Below are 19937 nucleotides of genomic sequence, written 5' to 3' on the forward strand. Positions count from 1 at the left end.
GTTGTCCTGGAGAGCTTGCAGAGCACTGGGGAAAGGCAGGCAGAGAATTCCCTGCTAGCACCTTCTCTGTGCCTGGGAAGCAGAAGTGTTCCCATTGCTTCGCAGAATCGCTTTTGTGCAGAAAACAGTAACACTTGTTCAGAACGAAAGAAAGCACAGAGCCCCAGATTTTATGTTGTCCTGGAGAGCTTGCAGAGCACTGGGGAAAGGCAGGCAGAGAATTCCCTGCTAGCACCTTCTCTGTGCCTGGGAAGCAGACGTCTTCACATTGCTTCGCAGAATCGCTTTTGTGCAGAAAACAATAACACTTGTTCAGAACGAAAGAAAGCACAGAGCCCCAGATTTTATGTTGTCCTGGAGAGCTTGCAGAGCACTGGGGAAAAGCAGGCAGAGAATTCCCTGCTAGCACCTTCTCTGTGCCTGGGAAACAGAAGTGTTCACATTGCTTCGCAGAATCGCTTTTGTGCAGAAAACAGTAACACTTGTTCACAACGAAAGAAAGCACAGAGCCCCAGATTTTATGTTGTCCTGGAGAGCTTGCAGAGCACTGGGGAAAGGCAGGCAGAGAATTCCCTGCTAGCACCTTCTCTGTGCCTGTTCACATTGCTTCGCAGAATCGCTTTTGTGCAAAAAACAGTAACACTTGTTCAGACGAAAGAAAGCACAGAGCCCCAGATTTTATGTTGTCCTGGAGAGCTTGCAGAGCACTGGGGAAAGGCAGGCAGAGAATTCCCTGCTAGCACCTTCTCTGTGCCTCGGAAGCAGAAATGTTCACATTGCTTCGCAGAATCACTTTTGTGCAGAAAACAGTAACACTTGTTCAGAACGAAAGAAAGCACAGAGCCCCAGATTCTATGTTGTCCTGGAGAGCTTGCAGAGCACTGGGGAAAAGCAGGCAGAGAATTCCCTGCTAGCACCTTCTCTGTGCCTGGGAAACAGAAGTGTTCACATTGCTTCGCAGAATCGCTTTTGTGCAGAAAACAGTAACACTTGTTCAGAACGAAAGAAAGCACAGAGCCCCAGATTTTATGTTGTCCTGGAGAGCTTGCAGAGCACTGGGGAAAGGCAGGCAGAGAATTCCCTGCTAGCACCTTCTCTGTGCCTCGGAAGCAGAAATGTTCACATTGCTTCGCAGAATCACTTTTGTGCAGAAAACAGTAACACTTGTTCAGAACGAAAGAAAGCACAGAGCCCCAGATTCTATGTTGTCCTGGAGAGCTTGCAGAGCACTGGGGAAAAGCAGGCAGAGAATTCCCTGCTAGCACCTTCTCTGTGCCTGGGAAACAGAAGTGTTCACATTGCTTCGCAGAATCGCTTTTGTGCAGAAAACAGTAACACTTGTTCAGAATGAAAGAAAGCACAGAGCCCCAGATTTGCTGTTGTCCTGGAGAGCTTGCAGAGCACTGGGGAAAGGCAGGCAGAGAATTCCCTGCTAGCACCTTCTCTGTGCCTGGGAAACAGAAGTGTTCACATTGCTTCGCAGAATCGCTTTTGTGCAGAAAACAGTAACACTTGTTCAGAACGAAAGAAAGCACAGAGCCCCAGATTTTATGTTGTCCTGGAGAGCTTGCAGAGCACTGGGGAAAGGCAGGCAGAGAATTCCCTGCTAGCACCTTCTCTGTGCCTGTTCACATTCCTTCGCAGAATCGCTTTTGTGCAGAAAACAGTAACACTTGTTCAGAACGAAAGAAAGCACAGAGCCCCAGATTTTATGTTGTCCTGGAGAGCTTGCAGAGCACTGGGGAAAGGCAGGCAGAGAATTCCCTGCTAGCACCTTCTCTGTGCCTGTTCACATTCCTTCGCAGAATCGCTTTTGTGCAGAAAACAGTAACACTTGTTCAGAACGAAAGAAAGCACAGAGCCCCAGATTTGCTGTTGTCCTGGAGAGCTTGCAGAGCACTGGGGAAAGGCAGGCAGAGAATTCCCTGCTAGCACCTTCTCTGTGCCTGTTCACATTGCTTCGCAGAATTGCTTTTGTGCAGAAAACAGTAACAGTTGTTCAGAACGAAAGAAAGCACAGAGCCCCAGATTTTATGTTGTCCTGGAGAGCTTGCAGAGCACTGGGGAAAGGCAGGCAGAGAATTCCCTGCTAGCACCTTCTCTGTTCCTGGGAAACAGAAGTGTTCACATTGCTTCGCAGAATCGCTTTTGTGCAGAAAACAGTAACACTTGTTCAGACGAAAGAAAGCACAGAGCCCCAGATTTTATGTTGTCCTGGAGAGCTTGCAGAGCACTGGGGAAAGGCAGGCAGAGAATTCCCTGCTAGCACCTTCTCTGTGCCTGGGAAGCAGAAGTGTTCACGTTGCTTCGCAGAATCGCTTTTGTGCAGAAAACAGTAACACTTGTTCAGACGAAAGAAAGCACAGAGCCCCAGATTTTATGTTGTCCTGGAGAGCTTGCAGAGCACTGGGGAAAGGCAGGCAGAGAATTCCCTGCTAGCACCTTCTCTGTGCCTGGGAAGCAGAAGTGTTCCCATTGCTTCGCAGAATCGCTTTTGTGCAGAAAACAGTAACACTTGTTCAGAACGAAAGAAAGCACAGAGCCCCAGATTTGCTGTTGTCCTGGAGAGCTTGCAGAGCACTGGGGAAAGGCAGGCAGAGAATTCCCTGCTAGCACCTTCTCTGTTCCTGGGAAACAGAAGTGTTCACATTGCTTCGCAGAATCGCTTTTGTGCAGAAAACAGTAACACTTGTTCAGAACGAAAGAAAGCACAGAGCCCCAGATTTGCTGTTGTCCTGGAGAGCTTGCAGAGCACTGGGGAAAGGCAGGCAGAGAATTCCCTGCTAGCACCTTCTCTGTGCCTGTTCACATTGCTTCGCAGAATCGCTTTTGTGCAAAAAACAGTAACACTTGTTCAGACGAAAGAAAGCACAGAGCCCCAGATTTTATGTTGTCCTGGAGAGCTTGCAGAGCACTGGGGAAAGGCAGGCAGAGAATTCCCTATTAGCACCTTCTCTGTGCCTCGGAAGCAGAAATGTTCACATTGCTTCGCAGAATCACTTTTGTGCAGAAAACAGTAACACTTGTTCAGAACGAAAGAAAGCACAGAGCCCCAGATTCTATGTTGTCCTGGAGAGCTTGCAGAGCACTGGGGAAAAGCAGGCAGAGAATTCCCTGCTAGCACCTTCTCTGTGCCTGGGAAACAGAAGTGTTCACATTGCTTCGCAGAATCGCTTTTGTGCAGAAAACAGTAACACTTGTTCAGAACGAAAGAAAGCACAGAGCCCCAGATTTTATGTTGTCCTGGAGAGCTTGCAGAGCACTGGGGAAAGGCAGGCAGAGAATTCCCTGCTAGCACCTTCTCTGTGCCTCGGAAGCAGAAATGTTCACATTGCTTCGCAGAATCACTTTTGTGCAGAAAACAGTAACACTTGTTCAGAACGAAAGAAAGCACAGAGCCCCAGATTCTATGTTGTCCTGGAGAGCTTGCAGAGCACTGGGGAAAAGCAGGCAGAGAATTCCCTGCTAGCACCTTCTCTGTGCCTGGGAAACAGAAGTGTTCACATTGCTTCGCAGAATCGCTTTTGTGCAGAAAACAGTAACACTTGTTCAGAATGAAAGAAAGCACAGAGCCCCAGATTTGCTGTTGTCCTGGAGAGCTTGCAGAGCACTGGGGAAAGGCAGGCAGAGAATTCCCTGCTAGCACCTTCTCTGTGCCTGGGAAACAGAAGTGTTCACATTGCTTCGCAGAATCGCTTTTGTGCAGAAAACAGTAACACTTGTTCACAACGAAAGAAAGCACAGAGCCCCAGATTTTATGTTGTCCTGGAGAGCTTGCAGAGCACTGGGGAAAGGCAGGCAGAGAATTCCCTGCTAGCACCTTCTCTGTGCCTGTTCACATTCCTTCGCAGAATCACTTTTGTGCAGAAAACAGTAACACTTGTTCAGAACGAAAGAAAGCACAGAGCCCCAGATTTTATGTTGTCCTGGAGAGCTTGCAGAGCACTGGGGAAAGGCAGGCAGAGAATTCCCTGCTAGCACCTTCTCTGTGCCTGTTCACATTCCTTCGCAGAATCGCTTTTGTGCAGAAAACAGTAACACTTGTTCAGAACGAAAGAAAGCACAGAGCCCCAGATTTGCTGTTGTCCTGGAGAGCTTGCAGAGCACTGGGGAAAGGCAGGCAGAGAATTCCCTGCTAGCACCTTCTCTGTGCCTGTTCACATTGCTTCGCAGAATCGCTTTTGTGCAGAAAACAGTAACACTTGTTCAGACGAAAGAAAGCACAGAGCCCCAGATTTTATGTTGTCCTGGAGAGCTTGCAGAGCACTGGGGAAAGGCAGGCAGAGAATTCCCTGCTAGCACCTTCTCTGTGCCTGGGAAGCAGAAGTGTTCACGTTGCTTCGCAGAATCGCTTTTGTGCAGAAAACAGTAACACTTGTTCAGACGAAAGAAAGCACAGAGCCCCAGATTTTATGTTGTCCTGGAGAGCTTGCAGAGCACTGGGGAAAGGCAGGCAGAGAATTCCCTGCTAGCACCTTCTCTGTGCCTGGGAAGCAGAAGTGTTCCCATTGCTTCGCAGAATCGCTTTTGTGCAGAAAACAGTAACACTTGTTCACAACGAAAGAAAGCACAGAGCCCCAGATTTGCTGTTGTCCTGGAGAGCTTGCAGAGCACTGGGGAAAGGCAGGCAGAGAATTCCCTGCTAGCACCTTCTCTGTGCCTGGGAAACAGAAGTGTTCACATTGCTTCGCAGAATCGCTTTTGTGCAGAAAACAGTAACACTTGTTCAGAACGAAAGAAAGCACAGAGCCCCAGATTTGCTGTTGTCCTGGAGAGCTTGCAGAGCACTGGGGAAAGGCAGGCAGAGAATTCCCTGCTAGCACCTTCTCTGTGCCTGTTCACATTGCTTCGCAGAATCGCTTTTGTGCAGAAAACAGTAACACTTGTTCAGAACGAAAGAAAGCACAGAGCCCCAGATTTTATGTTGTCCTGGAGAGATTGCAGAGCACTGGGGAAAAGCAGGCAGAGAATTCCCTGCTAGCACGTTCTCTGTGCCTGGGAAACAGAAGTGTTCACATTGCTTCGCAGAATCGCTTTTGTGCAGAAAACAGTAACACTTGTTCAGAACGAAAGAAAGCACAGAGCCCCAGATTTTATGTTGTCCTGGAGAGCTTGCAGAGCACTGGGGAAAGGCAAGCAGAGAATTCCCTGCTAGCACCTTCTCTGTTCCTGGGAAACAGAAGTGTTCCCATTGCTTCGCAGAATCGCTTTTGTGCAGAAAACAGTAACACTTGTTCAGACGAAAGAAAGCACAGAGCCCCAGATTTTATGTTGTCCTGGAGAGCTTGCAGAGCACTGGGGAAAGGCAGGCAGAGAATTCCCTGCTAGCACCTTCTCTGTGCCTGGGAAGCAGAAGTGTTCACATTGCTTCGCAGAATCGCTTTTGTGCAGAAAACAGTAACACTTGTTCACAATGAAAGAAAGCACAGAGCCCCAGATTTTATGTTGTCCTGGAGAGCTTGCAGAGCACTGGGGAAAAGCAGGCAGAGAATTCCCTGCTAGCACCTTCTCTGTTCCTGGGAAACAGAAGTGTTCACATTGCTTCGCAGAATCACTTTTGTGCAGAAAACAGTAACACTTGTTCAGAACGAAAGAAAGCACAGAGCCCCAGATTTTATGTTGTCCTGGAGAGCTTGCAGAGCACTGGGGAAAGGCAGGCAGAGAATTCCCTGCTAGCACCTTCTCTGTGCCTGTTCACATTCCTTCGCAGAATCGCTTTTGTGCAGAAAACAGTAACACTTGTTCAGAACGAAAGAAAGCACAGAGCCCCAGATTTGCTGTTGTCCTGGAGAGATTGCAGAGCACTGGGGAAAAGCAGGCAGAGAATTCCCTGCTAGCACCTTCTCTGTGCCTGGGAAACAGAAGTGTTCACATTGCTTCGCAGAATCGCTTTTGTGCAGAAAACAGTAACACTTGTTCAGAACGAAAGAAAGCACAGAGCCCCAGATTTTATGTTGTCCTGGAGAGCTTGCAGAGCACTGGGGAAAGGCAGGCAGAGAATTCCCTGCTAGCACCTTCTCTGTGCCTCGGAAGCAGAAATGTTCACATTGCTTCGCAGAATCACTTTTCTGCAGAAAACAGTAACACTTGTTCACAATGAAAGAAAGCACAGAGCCCCAGATTTGCTGTTGTCCTGGAGAGCTTGCAGAGCACTGGGGAAAGGCAGGCAGAGAATTCCCTGCTAGCACCTTCTCTGTGCCTGGGAAGCAGAAGTGTTCACGTTGCTTCGCAGAATCGCTTTTGTGCAGAAAACAGTAACACTTGTTCAGAACGAAAGAAAGCACAGAGCCCCAGATTTTATGTTGTCCTGGAGAGCTTGCAGAGCACTGGGGAAAAGCAGGCAGAGAATTCCCTGCTAGCACCTTCTCTGTGCCTGGGAAACAGAAGTGTTCACATTGCTTCGCAGAATCGCTTTTGTGCAGAAAACAGTAACACTTGTTCAGAACGAAAGAAAGCACAGAGCCCCAGATTTTATGTTGTCCTGGAGAGCTTGCAGAGCACTGGGGAAAGGCAGGCAGAGAATTCCCTGCTAGCACCTTCTCTGTGCCTGTTCACATTCCTTCGCAGAATCGCTTTTGTGCAGAAAACAGTAACACTTGTTCAGAACGAAAGAAAGCACAGAGCCCCAGATTTTATGTTGTCCTGGAGAGCTTGCAGAGCACTGGGGAAAGGCAGGCAGAGAATTCCCTGCTAGCACCTTCTCTGTGCCTGTTCACATTCCTTCGCAGAATCGCTTTTGTGCAGAAAACAGTAACACTTGTTCAGAACGAAAGAAAGCACAGAGCCCCAGATTTGCTGTTGTCCTGGAGAGCTTGCAGAGCACTGGGGAAAGGCAGGCAGAGAATTCCCTGCTAGCACCTTCTCTGTGCCTGGGAAGCAGAAGTGTTCCCATTGCTTCGCAGAATCACTTTTGTGCAGAAAACAGTAACACTTGTTCAGAACGAAAGAAAGCACAGAGCCCCAGATTTGCTGTTGTCCTGGAGAGCTTGCAGAGCACTGGGGAAAGGCAGGCAGAGAATTCCCTGCTAGCACCTTCTCTGTGCCTGTTCACATTGCTTCGCAGAATCGCTTTTGTGCAGAAAACAGTAACACTTGTTCAGAGCGAAAGAAAGCACAGAGCCCCAGATTTGCTGTTGTCCTGGAGAGCTTGCAGAGCACTGGGGAAAGGCAGGCAGAGAATTCCCTGCTAGCACCTTCTCTGTTCCTGTTCACATTGCTTCGCAGAATCGCTTTTGTGCAGAAAACAGTAACACTTGTTCAGAACGAAAGAAAGCACAGAGACCCAGATTTTATGTTGTCCTGGAGAGATTGCAGAGCACTGGGGAAAAGCAGGCAGAGAATTCCCTGCTAGCACGTTCTCTGTTCCTGGGAAACAGAAGTGTTCACATTGCTTCGCAGAATCGCTTTTGTGCAGAAAACAGTAACAGTTGTTCAGAACGAAAGAAAGCACAGAGCCCCAGATTTGCTGTTGTCCTGGAGAGCTTGCAGAGCACTGGGGAAAGGCAGGCAGATAATTCCCTGCTAGCACCTTCTCTGTTCCTGGGAAACAGAAGTGTTCACATTGCTTCGCAGAATCGCTTTTGTGCAGAAAACAGTAACACTTGTTCAGACGAAAGAAAGCACAGAGCCCCAGATTTTATGTTGTCCTGGAGAGCTTGCAGAGCACTGGGGAAAGGCAGGCAGAGAATTCCCTGCTAGCACCTTCTCTGTGCCTGGGAAGCAGAAGTGTTCACGTTGCTTCGCAGAATCGCTTTTGTGCAGAAAACAGTAACACTTGTTCAGACGAAAGAAAGCACAGAGCCCCAGATTTTATGTTGTCCTGGAGAGCTTGCAGAGCACTGGGGAAAGGCAGGCAGAGAATTCCCTGCTAGCACTTTCTCTGTGCCTGGGAAGCAGAAGTGTTCCCATTGCTTCGCAGAATCGCTTTTGTGCAGAAAACAGTAACACTTGTTCACAACGAAAGAAAGCACAGAGCCCCAGATTTGCTGTTGTCCTGGAGAGCTTGCAGAGCACTGGGGAAAGGCAGGCAGAGAATTCCCTGCTAGCACCTTCTCTGTTCCTGGGAAACAGAAGTGTTCACATTGCTTCGCAGAATCGCTTTTGTGCAGAAAACAGTAACACTTGTTCAGAACGAAAGAAAGCACAGAGCCCCAGATTTTATGTTGTCCTGGAGAGCTTGCAGAGCACTGGGGAAAGGCAGGCAGAGAATTCCCTGCTAGCACCTTCTCTGTGCCTGGGAAGCAGACGTCTTCACATTGCTTCGCAGAATCGCTTTTGTGCAGAAAACAATAACACTTGTTCAGAACGAAAGAAAGCACAGAGCCCCAGATTTTATGTTGTCCTGGAGAGCTTGCAGAGCACTGGGGAAAGGCAGGCAGAGAATTCCCTGCTAGCACCTTCTCTGTGCCTGGGAAACAGAAGTGTTCACATTGCTTCGCAGAATCGCTTTTGTGCAGAAAACAGTAACACTTGTTCAGAACGAAAGAAAGCACAGAGCCCCAGATTTTATGTTGTCCTGGAGAGCTTGCAGAGCACTGGGGAAAGGCAGGCAGAGAATTCCCTGCTAGCACCTTCTCTGTGCCTGTTCACATTGCTTCGCAGAATCGCTTTTGTGCAAAAAACAGTAACACTTGTTCAGACGAAAGAAAGCACAGAGCCCCAGATTTTATGTTGTCCTGGAGAGCTTGCAGAGCACTGGGGAAAGGCAGGCAGAGAATTCCCTGCTAGCACCTTCTCTGTTCCTGGGAAACAGAAGTGTTCACATTGCTTCGCAGAATCGCTTTTGTGCAGAAAACAGTAACACTTGTTCAGACGAAAGAAAGCACAGAGCCCCAGATTTTATGTTGTCCTGGAGAGATTGCAGAGCACTGGGGAAAGGCAGGCAGAGAATTCCCTGCTAGCACCTTCTCTGTGCCTGGGAAACAGAAGTGTTCACATTGCTTCGCAGAATCGCTTTTGTGCAGAAAACAGTAACACTTGTTCACAATGAAAGAAAGCACAGAGCCCCAGATTTGCTGTTGTCCTGGAGAGCTTGCAGAGCACTGGGGAAAGGCAGGCAGAGAATTCCCTGCTAGCACCTTCTCTGTGCCTGGGAAGCAGACGTCTTCACATTGCTTCGCAGAATCGCTTTTGTGCAGAAAACAATAACACTTGTTCACAACGAAAGAAAGCACAGAGCCCCAGATTTTATGTTGTCCTGGAGAGCTTGCAGAGCACTGGGGAAAAGCAGGCAGAGAATTCCCTGCTAGCACCTTCTCTGTGCCTGGGAAACAGAAGTGTTCACATTGCTTCGCAGAATCGCTTTTGTGCAGAAAACAGTAACACTTGTTCAGAACGAAAGAAAGCACAGAGCCCCAGATTTTATGTTGTCCTGGAGAGCTTGCAGAGCACTGGGGAAAGGCAGGCAGAGAATTCCCTGCTAGCACCTTCTCTGTGCCTGGGAAGCAGAAGTGTTCACGTTGCTTCGCAGAATCGCTTTTGTGCAGAAAACAGTAACACTTGTTCAGACGAAAGAAAGCACAGAGCCCCAGATTTTATGTTGTCCTGGAGAGCTTGCAGAGCACTGGGGAAAGGCAGGCAGAGAATTCCCTGCTAGCACCTTCTCTGTGCCTGGGAAGCAGAAGTGTTCCCATTGCTTCGCAGAATCGCTTTTGTGCAGAAAACAGTAACACTTGTTCAGAACGAAAGAAAGCACAGAGCCCCAGATTTTATGTTGTCCTGGAGAGCTTGCAGAGCACTGGGGAAAGGCAGGCAGAGAATTCCCTGCTAGCACCTTCTCTGTGCCTGGGAAGCAGACGTCTTCACATTGCTTCGCAGAATCGCTTTTGTGCAGAAAACAATAACACTTGTTCAGAACGAAAGAAAGCACAGAGCCCCAGATTTTATGTTGTCCTGGAGAGCTTGCAGAGCACTGGGGAAAAGCAGGCAGAGAATTCCCTGCTAGCACCTTCTCTGTGCCTGGGAAACAGAAGTGTTCACATTGCTTCGCAGAATCGCTTTTGTGCAGAAAACAGTAACACTTGTTCACAACGAAAGAAAGCACAGAGCCCCAGATTTTATGTTGTCCTGGAGAGCTTGCAGAGCACTGGGGAAAGGCAGGCAGAGAATTCCCTGCTAGCACCTTCTCTGTGCCTGTTCACATTGCTTCGCAGAATCGCTTTTGTGCAAAAAACAGTAACACTTGTTCAGACGAAAGAAAGCACAGAGCCCCAGATTTTATGTTGTCCTGGAGAGCTTGCAGAGCACTGGGGAAAGGCAGGCAGAGAATTCCCTGCTAGCACCTTCTCTGTGCCTCGGAAGCAGAAATGTTCACATTGCTTCGCAGAATCACTTTTGTGCAGAAAACAGTAACACTTGTTCAGAACGAAAGAAAGCACAGAGCCCCAGATTCTATGTTGTCCTGGAGAGCTTGCAGAGCACTGGGGAAAAGCAGGCAGAGAATTCCCTGCTAGCACCTTCTCTGTGCCTGGGAAACAGAAGTGTTCACATTGCTTCGCAGAATCGCTTTTGTGCAGAAAACAGTAACACTTGTTCAGAACGAAAGAAAGCACAGAGCCCCAGATTTTATGTTGTCCTGGAGAGCTTGCAGAGCACTGGGGAAAGGCAGGCAGAGAATTCCCTGCTAGCACCTTCTCTGTGCCTCGGAAGCAGAAATGTTCACATTGCTTCGCAGAATCACTTTTGTGCAGAAAACAGTAACACTTGTTCAGAACGAAAGAAAGCACAGAGCCCCAGATTCTATGTTGTCCTGGAGAGCTTGCAGAGCACTGGGGAAAAGCAGGCAGAGAATTCCCTGCTAGCACCTTCTCTGTGCCTGGGAAACAGAAGTGTTCACATTGCTTCGCAGAATCGCTTTTGTGCAGAAAACAGTAACACTTGTTCAGAATGAAAGAAAGCACAGAGCCCCAGATTTGCTGTTGTCCTGGAGAGCTTGCAGAGCACTGGGGAAAGGCAGGCAGAGAATTCCCTGCTAGCACCTTCTCTGTGCCTGGGAAACAGAAGTGTTCACATTGCTTCGCAGAATCGCTTTTGTGCAGAAAACAGTAACACTTGTTCAGAACGAAAGAAAGCACAGAGCCCCAGATTTTATGTTGTCCTGGAGAGCTTGCAGAGCACTGGGGAAAGGCAGGCAGAGAATTCCCTGCTAGCACCTTCTCTGTGCCTGTTCACATTCCTTCGCAGAATCGCTTTTGTGCAGAAAACAGTAACACTTGTTCAGAACGAAAGAAAGCACAGAGCCCCAGATTTTATGTTGTCCTGGAGAGCTTGCAGAGCACTGGGGAAAGGCAGGCAGAGAATTCCCTGCTAGCACCTTCTCTGTGCCTGTTCACATTCCTTCGCAGAATCGCTTTTGTGCAGAAAACAGTAACACTTGTTCAGAACGAAAGAAAGCACAGAGCCCCAGATTTGCTGTTGTCCTGGAGAGCTTGCAGAGCACTGGGGAAAGGCAGGCAGAGAATTCCCTGCTAGCACCTTCTCTGTGCCTGTTCACATTGCTTCGCAGAATTGCTTTTGTGCAGAAAACAGTAACAGTTGTTCAGAACGAAAGAAAGCACAGAGCCCCAGATTTTATGTTGTCCTGGAGAGCTTGCAGAGCACTGGGGAAAGGCAGGCAGAGAATTCCCTGCTAGCACCTTCTCTGTTCCTGGGAAACAGAAGTGTTCACATTGCTTCGCAGAATCGCTTTTGTGCAGAAAACAGTAACACTTGTTCAGACGAAAGAAAGCACAGAGCCCCAGATTTTATGTTGTCCTGGAGAGCTTGCAGAGCACTGGGGAAAGGCAGGCAGAGAATTCCCTGCTAGCACCTTCTCTGTGCCTGGGAAGCAGAAGTGTTCACGTTGCTTCGCAGAATCGCTTTTGTACAGAAAACAGTAACACTTGTTCAGACGAAAGAAAGCACAGAGCCCCAGATTTTATGTTGTCCTGGAGAGCTTGCAGAGCACTGGGGAAAGGCAGGCAGAGAATTCCCTGCTAGCACCTTCTCTGTGCCTGGGAAGCAGAAGTGTTCCCATTGCTTCGCAGAATCGCTTTTGTGCAGAAAACAGTAACACTTGTTCAGAACGAAAGAAAGCACAGAGCCCCAGATTTGCTGTTGTCCTGGAGAGCTTGCAGAGCACTGGGGAAAGGCAGGCAGAGAATTCCCTGCTAGCACCTTCTCTGTTCCTGGGAAACAGAAGTGTTCACATTGCTTCGCAGAATCGCTTTTGTGCAGAAAACAGTAACACTTGTTCAGAACGAAAGAAAGCACAGAGCCCCAGATTTGCTGTTGTCCTGGAGAGCTTGCAGAGCACTGGGGAAAGGCAGGCAGAGAATTCCCTGCTAGCACCTTCTCTGTGCCTGTTCACATTGCTTCGCAGAATCGCTTTTGTGCAAAAAACAGTAACACTTGTTCAGACGAAAGAAAGCACAGAGCCCCAGATTTTATGTTGTCCTGGAGAGCTTGCAGAGCACTGGGGAAAGGCAGGCAGAGAATTCCCTATTAGCACCTTCTCTGTGCCTCGGAAGCAGAAATGTTCACATTGCTTCGCAGAATCACTTTTGTGCAGAAAACAGTAACACTTGTTCAGAACGAAAGAAAGCACAGAGCCCCAGATTCTATGTTGTCCTGGAGAGCTTGCAGAGCACTGGGGAAAAGCAGGCAGAGAATTCCCTGCTAGCACCTTCTCTGTGCCTGGGAAACAGAAGTGTTCACATTGCTTCGCAGAATCGCTTTTGTGCAGAAAACAGTAACACTTGTTCAGAACGAAAGAAAGCACAGAGCCCCAGATTTTATGTTGTCCTGGAGAGCTTGCAGAGCACTGGGGAAAGGCAGGCAGAGAATTCCCTGCTAGCACCTTCTCTGTGCCTCGGAAGCAGAAATGTTCACATTGCTTCGCAGAATCACTTTTGTGCAGAAAACAGTAACACTTGTTCAGAACGAAAGAAAGCACAGAGCCCCAGATTCTATGTTGTCCTGGAGAGCTTGCAGAGCACTGGGGAAAAGCAGGCAGAGAATTCCCTGCTAGCACCTTCTCTGTGCCTGGGAAACAGAAGTGTTCACATTGCTTCGCAGAATCGCTTTTGTGCAGAAAACAGTAACACTTGTTCAGAATGAAAGAAAGCACAGAGCCCCAGATTTGCTGTTGTCCTGGAGAGCTTGCAGAGCACTGGGGAAAGGCAGGCAGAGAATTCCCTGCTAGCACCTTCTCTGTGCCTGGGAAACAGAAGTGTTCACATTGCTTCGCAGAATCGCTTTTGTGCAGAAAACAGTAACACTTGTTCACAACGAAAGAAAGCACAGAGCCCCAGATTTTATGTTGTCCTGGAGAGCTTGCAGAGCACTGGGGAAAGGCAGGCAGAGAATTCCCTGCTAGCACCTTCTCTGTGCCTGTTCACATTCCTTCGCAGAATCACTTTTGTGCAGAAAACAGTAACACTTGTTCAGAACGAAAGAAAGCACAGAGCCCCAGATTTTATGTTGTCCTGGAGAGCTTGCAGAGCACTGGGGAAAGGCAGGCAGAGAATTCCCTGCTAGCACCTTCTCTGTGCCTGTTCACATTCCTTCGCAGAATCGCTTTTGTGCAGAAAACAGTAACACTTGTTCAGAACGAAAGAAAGCACAGAGCCCCAGATTTGCTGTTGTCCTGGAGAGCTTGCAGAGCACTGGGGAAAGGCAGGCAGAGAATTCCCTGCTAGCACCTTCTCTGTGCCTGTTCACATTGCTTCGCAGAATCGCTTTTGTGCAGAAAACAGTAACACTTGTTCAGACGAAAGAAAGCACAGAGCCCCAGATTTTATGTTGTCCTGGAGAGCTTGCAGAGCACTGGGGAAAGGCAGGCAGAGAATTCCCTGCTAGCACCTTCTCTGTGCCTGGGAAGCAGAAGTGTTCACGTTGCTTCGCAGAATCGCTTTTGTGCAGAAAACAGTAACACTTGTTCAGACGAAAGAAAGCACAGAGCCCCAGATTTTATGTTGTCCTGGAGAGCTTGCAGAGCACTGGGGAAAGGCAGGCAGAGAATTCCCTGCTAGCACCTTCTCTGTGCCTGGGAAGCAGAAGTGTTCCCATTGCTTCGCAGAATCGCTTTTGTGCAGAAAACAGTAACACTTGTTCACAACGAAAGAAAGCACAGAGCCCCAGATTTGCTGTTGTCCTGGAGAGCTTGCAGAGCACTGGGGAAAGGCAGGCAGAGAATTCCCTGCTAGCACCTTCTCTGTGCCTGGGAAACAGAAGTGTTCACATTGCTTCGCAGAATCGCTTTTGTGCAGAAAACAGTAACACTTGTTCAGAACGAAAGAAAGCACAGAGCCCCAGATTTGCTGTTGTCCTGGAGAGCTTGCAGAGCACTGGGGAAAGGCAGGCAGAGAATTCCCTGCTAGCACCTTCTCTGTGCCTGTTCACATTGCTTCGCAGAATCGCTTTTGTGCAGAAAACAGTAACACTTGTTCAGAACGAAAGAAAGCACAGAGCCCCAGATTTTATGTTGTCCTGGAGAGATTGCAGAGCACTGGGGAAAAGCAGGCAGAGAATTCCCTGCTAGCACGTTCTCTGTGCCTGGGAAACAGAAGTGTTCACATTGCTTCGCAGAATCGCTTTTGTGCAGAAAACAGTAACACTTGTTCAGAACGAAAGAAAGCACAGAGCCCCAGATTTTATGTTGTCCTGGAGAGCTTGCAGAGCACTGGGGAAAGGCAAGCAGAGAATTCCCTGCTAGCACCTTCTCTGTTCCTGGGAAACAGAAGTGTTCCCATTGCTTCGCAGAATCGCTTTTGTGCAGAAAACAGTAACACTTGTTCAGACGAAAGAAAGCACAGAGCCCCAGATTTTATGTTGTCCTGGAGAGCTTGCAGAGCACTGGGGAAAGGCAGGCAGAGAATTCCCTGCTAGCACCTTCTCTGTGCCTGGGAAGCAGAAGTGTTCACATTGCTTCGCAGAATCGCTTTTGTGCAGAAAACAGTAACACTTGTTCACAATGAAAGAAAGCACAGAGCCCCAGATTTTATGTTGTCCTGGAGAGCTTGCAGAGCACTGGGGAAAAGCAGGCAGAGAATTCCCTGCTAGCACCTTCTCTGTTCCTGGGAAACAGAAGTGTTCACATTGCTTCGCAGAATCACTTTTGTGCAGAAAACAGTAACACTTGTTCAGAACGAAAGAAAGCACAGAGCCCCAGATTTTATGTTGTCCTGGAGAGCTTGCAGAGCACTGGGGAAAGGCAGGCAGAGAATTCCCTGCTAGCACCTTCTCTGTGCCTGTTCACATTCCTTCGCAGAATCGCTTTTGTGCAGAAAACAGTAACACTTGTTCAGAACGAAAGAAAGCACAGAGCCCCAGATTTGCTGTTGTCCTGGAGAGATTGCAGAGCACTGGGGAAAAGCAGGCAGAGAATTCCCTGCTAGCACCTTCTCTGTGCCTGGGAAACAGAAGTGTTCACATTGCTTCGCAGAATCGCTTTTGTGCAGAAAACAGTAACACTTGTTCAGAACGAAAGAAAGCACAGAGCCCCAGATTTTATGTTGTCCTGGAGAGCTTGCAGAGCACTGGGGAAAGGCAGGCAGAGAATTCCCTGCTAGCACCTTCTCTGTGCCTCGGAAGCAGAAATGTTCACATTGCTTCGCAGAATCACTTTTCTGCAGAAAACAGTAACACTTGTTCAGAACGAAAGAAAGCACAGAGCCCCAGATTCTATGTTGTCCTGGAGAGCTTGCAGAGCACTGGGGAAAAGCAGGCAGAGAATTCCCTGCTAGCACCTTCTCTGTGCCTGGGAAACAGAAGTGTTCACATTGCTTCGCAGAATCGCTTTTGTGCAGAAAACATTAACACTTGTTCAGAATGAAAGAAAGCACAGAGCCCCAGATTTGCTGTTGTCCTGGAGAGCTTGCAGAGCACTGGGGAAAGGCAGGCAGAGAATTCCCTGCTAGCACCTTCTCTGTGCCTGGGAAACAGAAGTGTTCACATTGCTTCGCAGAATCGCTTTTGTGCAGAAAACAGTAACACTTGTTCACAACGAAAGAAAGCACAGAGCCCCAGATTTTATGTTGTCCTGGAGAGCTTGCAGAGCACTGGGGAAAGGCAGGCAGAGAATTCCCTGCTAGCACCTTCTCTGTGCCTGTTCACATTCCTTCGCAGAATCGCTTTTGTGCAGAAAACAGTAACACTTGTTCAGAACGAAAGAAAGCACAGAGCCCCAGATTTTATGTTGTCCTGGAGAGCTTGCAGAGCACTGGGGAAAGGCAGGCAGAGAATTCCCTGCTAGCACCTTCTCTGTGCCTGTTCACATTCCTTCGCAGAATCGCTTTTGTGCAGAAAACAGTAACACTTGTTCAGAACGAAAGAAAGCACAGAGCCCCAGATTTGCTGTTGTCCTGGAGAGCTTGCAGAGCACTGGGGAAAGGCAGGCAGAGAATTCCCTGCTAGCACCTTCTCTGTGCCTGTTCACATTGCTTCGCAGAATCGCTTTTGTGCAGAAAACAGTAACAGTTGTTCAGAACGAAAGAAAGCACAGAGCCCCAGATTTTATGTTGTCCTGGAGAGCTTGCAGAGCACTGGGGAAAGGCAGGCAGAGAATTCCCTGCTAGCACCTTCTCTGTTCCTGGGAAACAGAAGTGTTCACATTGCTTCGCAGAATCGCTTTTGTGCAGAAAACAGTAACACTTGTTCAGACGAAAGAAAGCACAGAGCCCCAGATTTTATGTTGTCCTGGAGAGCTTGCAGAGCACTGGGGAAAGGCAGGCAGAGAATTCCCTGCTAGCACCTTCTCTGTGCCTGGGAAGCAGAAGTGTTCACGTTGCTTCGCAGAATCGCTTTTGTGCAGAAAACAGTAACACTTGTTCAGACGAAAGAAAGCACAGAGCCCCAGATTTTATGTTGTCCTGGAGAGCTTGCAGAGCACTGGGGAAAGGCAGGCAGAGAATTCCCTGCTAGCACCTTCTCTGTGCCTGGGAAGCAGAAGTGTTCCCATTGCTTCGCAGAATCGCTTTTGTGCAGAAAACAGTAACACTTGTTCACAACGAAAGAAAGCACAGAGCCCCAGATTTGCTGTTGTCCTGGAGAGCTTGCAGAGCACTGGGGAAAGGCAGGCAGAGAATTCCCTGCTAGCACCTTCTCTGTGCCTGGGAAACAGAAGTGTTCACATTGCTTCGCAGAATCGCTTTTGTGCAGAAAACAGTAACACTTGTTCAGAACGAAAGAAAGCACAGAGCCCCAGATTTGCTGTTGTCCTGGAGAGCTTGCAGAGCACTGGGGAAAGGCAGGCAGAGAATTCCCTGCTAGCACCTTCTCTGTGCCTGTTCACATTGCTTCGCAGAATCGCTTTTGTGCAGAAAACAGTAACACTTGTTCAGAACGAAAGAAAGCACAGAGCCCCAGATTTTATGTTGTCCTGGAGAGATTGCAGAGCACTGGGGAAAAGCAGGCAGAGAATTCCCTGCTAGCACGTTCTCTGTTCCTGGGAAACAGAAGTGTTCACATTGCTTCGCAGAATCGCTTTTGTGCAGAAAACAGTAACAGTTGTTCAGAACGAAAGAAAGCACAGAGCCCCAGATTTTATGTTGTCCTGGAGAGCTCGCAGAGCACTGGGGAAAGGCAAGCAGAGAATTCCCTGCTAGCACCTTCTCTGTTCCTGGGAAACAGAAGTGTTCCCATTGCTTCGCAGAATCGCTTTTGTGCAGAAAACAGTAACACTTGTTCAGACGAAAGAAAGCACAGAGCCCCAGATTTTATGTTGTCCTGGAGAGCTTGCAGAGCACTGGGGAAAGGCAGGCAGAGAATTCCCTGCTAGCACCTTCTCTGTGCCTGGGAAGCAGAAGTGTTCACATTGCTTCGCAGAATCGCTTTTGTGCAGAAAACAATAACACTTGTTCACAACGAAAGAAAGCACAGAGCCCCAGATTTTATGTTGTCCTGGAGAGCTTGCAGAGCACTGGGGAAAAGCAGGCAGAGAATTCCCTGCTAGCACCTTCTCTGTGCCTCGGAAGCAGAAATGTTCACATTGCTTCGCAGAATCACTTTTGTGCAGAAAACAGTAACACTTGTTCAGAACGAAAGAAAGCACAGAGCCCCAGATTCTATGTTGTCCTGGAGAGCTTGCAGAGCACTGGGGAAAAGCAGGCAGAGAATTCCCTGCTAGCACCTTCTCTGTGCCTGGGAAACAGAAGTGTTCACATTGCTTCGCAGAATCGCTTTTGTGCAGAAAACAGTAACACTTGTTCAGAACGAAAGAAAGCACAGAGCCCCAGATTTTATGTTGTCCTGGAGAGCTTGCAGAGCACTGGGGAAAGGCAGGCAGAGAATTCCCTGCTAGCACCTTCTCTGTGCCTCGGAAGCAGAAATGTTCACATTGCTTCGCAGAATCACTTTTGTGCAGAAAACAGTAACACTTGTTCAGAACGAAAGAAAGCACAGAGCCCCAGATTCTATGTTGTCCTGGAGAGCTTGCAGAGCACTGGGGAAAAGCAGGCAGAGAATTCCCTGCTAGCACCTTCTCTGTGCCTGGGAAACAGAAGTGTTCACATTGCTTCGCAGAATCGCTTTTGTGCAGAAAACAGTAACACTTGTTCAGAATGAAAGAAAGCACAGAGCCCCAGATTTGCTGTTGTCCTGGAGAGCTTGCAGAGCACTGGGGAAAGGCAGGCAGAGAATTCCCTGCTAGCACCTTCTCTGTGCCTGGGAAACAGAAGTGTTCACATTGCTTCGCAGAATCGCTTTTGTGCAGAAAACAGTAACACTTGTTCACAACGAAAGAAAGCACAGAGCCCCAGATTTTATGTTGTCCTGGAGAGCTTGCAGAGCACTGGGGAAAGGCAGGCAGAGAATTCCCTGCTAGCACCTTCTCTGTGCCTGTTCACATTCCTTCGCAGAATCGCTTTTGTGCAGAAAACAGTAACACTTGTTCAGAACGAAAGAAAGCACAGAGCCCCAGATTTTATGTTGTCCTGGAGAGCTTGCAGAGCACTGGGGAAAGGCAGGCAGAGAATTCCCTGCTAGCACCTTCTCTGTGCCTGTTCACATTCCTTCGCAGAATCGCTTTTGTGCAGAAAACAGTAACACTTGTTCAGAACGAAAGAAAGCACAGAGCCCCAGATTTGCTGTTGTCCTGGAGAGCTTGCAGAGCACTGGGGAAAGGCAGGCAGAGAATTCCCTGCTAGCACCTTCTCTGTGCCTGTTCACATTGCTTCGCAGAATCGCTTTTGTGCAGAAAACAGTAACACTTGTTCAGACGAAAGAAAGCACAGAGCCCCAGATTTTATGTTGTCCTGGAGAGCTTGCAGAGCACTGGGGAAAGGCAGGCAGAGAATTCCCTGCTAGCACCTTCTCTGTGCCTGGGAAGCAGAAGTGTTCACGTTGCTTCGCAGAATCGCTTTTGTGCAGAAAACAGTAACACTTGTTCAGACGAAAGAAAGCACAGAGCCCCAGATTTTATGTTGTCCTGGAGAGCTTGCAGAGCACTGGGGAAAGGCAGGCAGAGAATTCCCTGCTAGCACCTTCTCTGTGCCTGGGAAGCAGAAGTGTTCCCATTGCTTCGCAGAATCGCTTTTGTGCAGAAAAGAGTAACACTTGTTCACAACGAAAGAAAGCACAGAGCCCCAGATTTGCTGTTGTCCTGGAGAGCTTGCAGAGCACTGGGGAAAGGCAGGCAGAGAATTCCCTGCTAGCACCTTCTCTGTGCCTGGGAAACAGAAGTGTTCACATTGCTTCGCAGAATCGCTTTTGTGCAGAAAACAGTAACACTTGTTCAGAACGAAAGAAAGCACAGAGCCCCAGATTTTATGTTGTCCTGGAGAGCTTGCAGAGCACTGGGGAAAGGCAGGCAGAGAATTCCCTGCTAGCACCTTCTCTGTGCCTGTTCACATTGCTTCGCAGAATCGCTTTTGTGCAGAAAACAGTAACACTTGTTCAGAACGAAAGAAAGCACAGAGCCCCAGATTTTATGTTGTCCTGGAGAGATTGCAGAGCACTGGGGA

Source organism: Strix uralensis, unplaced genomic scaffold (assembly GCF_047716275.1).
Source record: "Strix uralensis isolate ZFMK-TIS-50842 unplaced genomic scaffold, bStrUra1 scaffold_35, whole genome shotgun sequence".
Lineage (NCBI taxonomy): Eukaryota > Metazoa > Chordata > Aves > Strigiformes > Strigidae > Strix > Strix uralensis.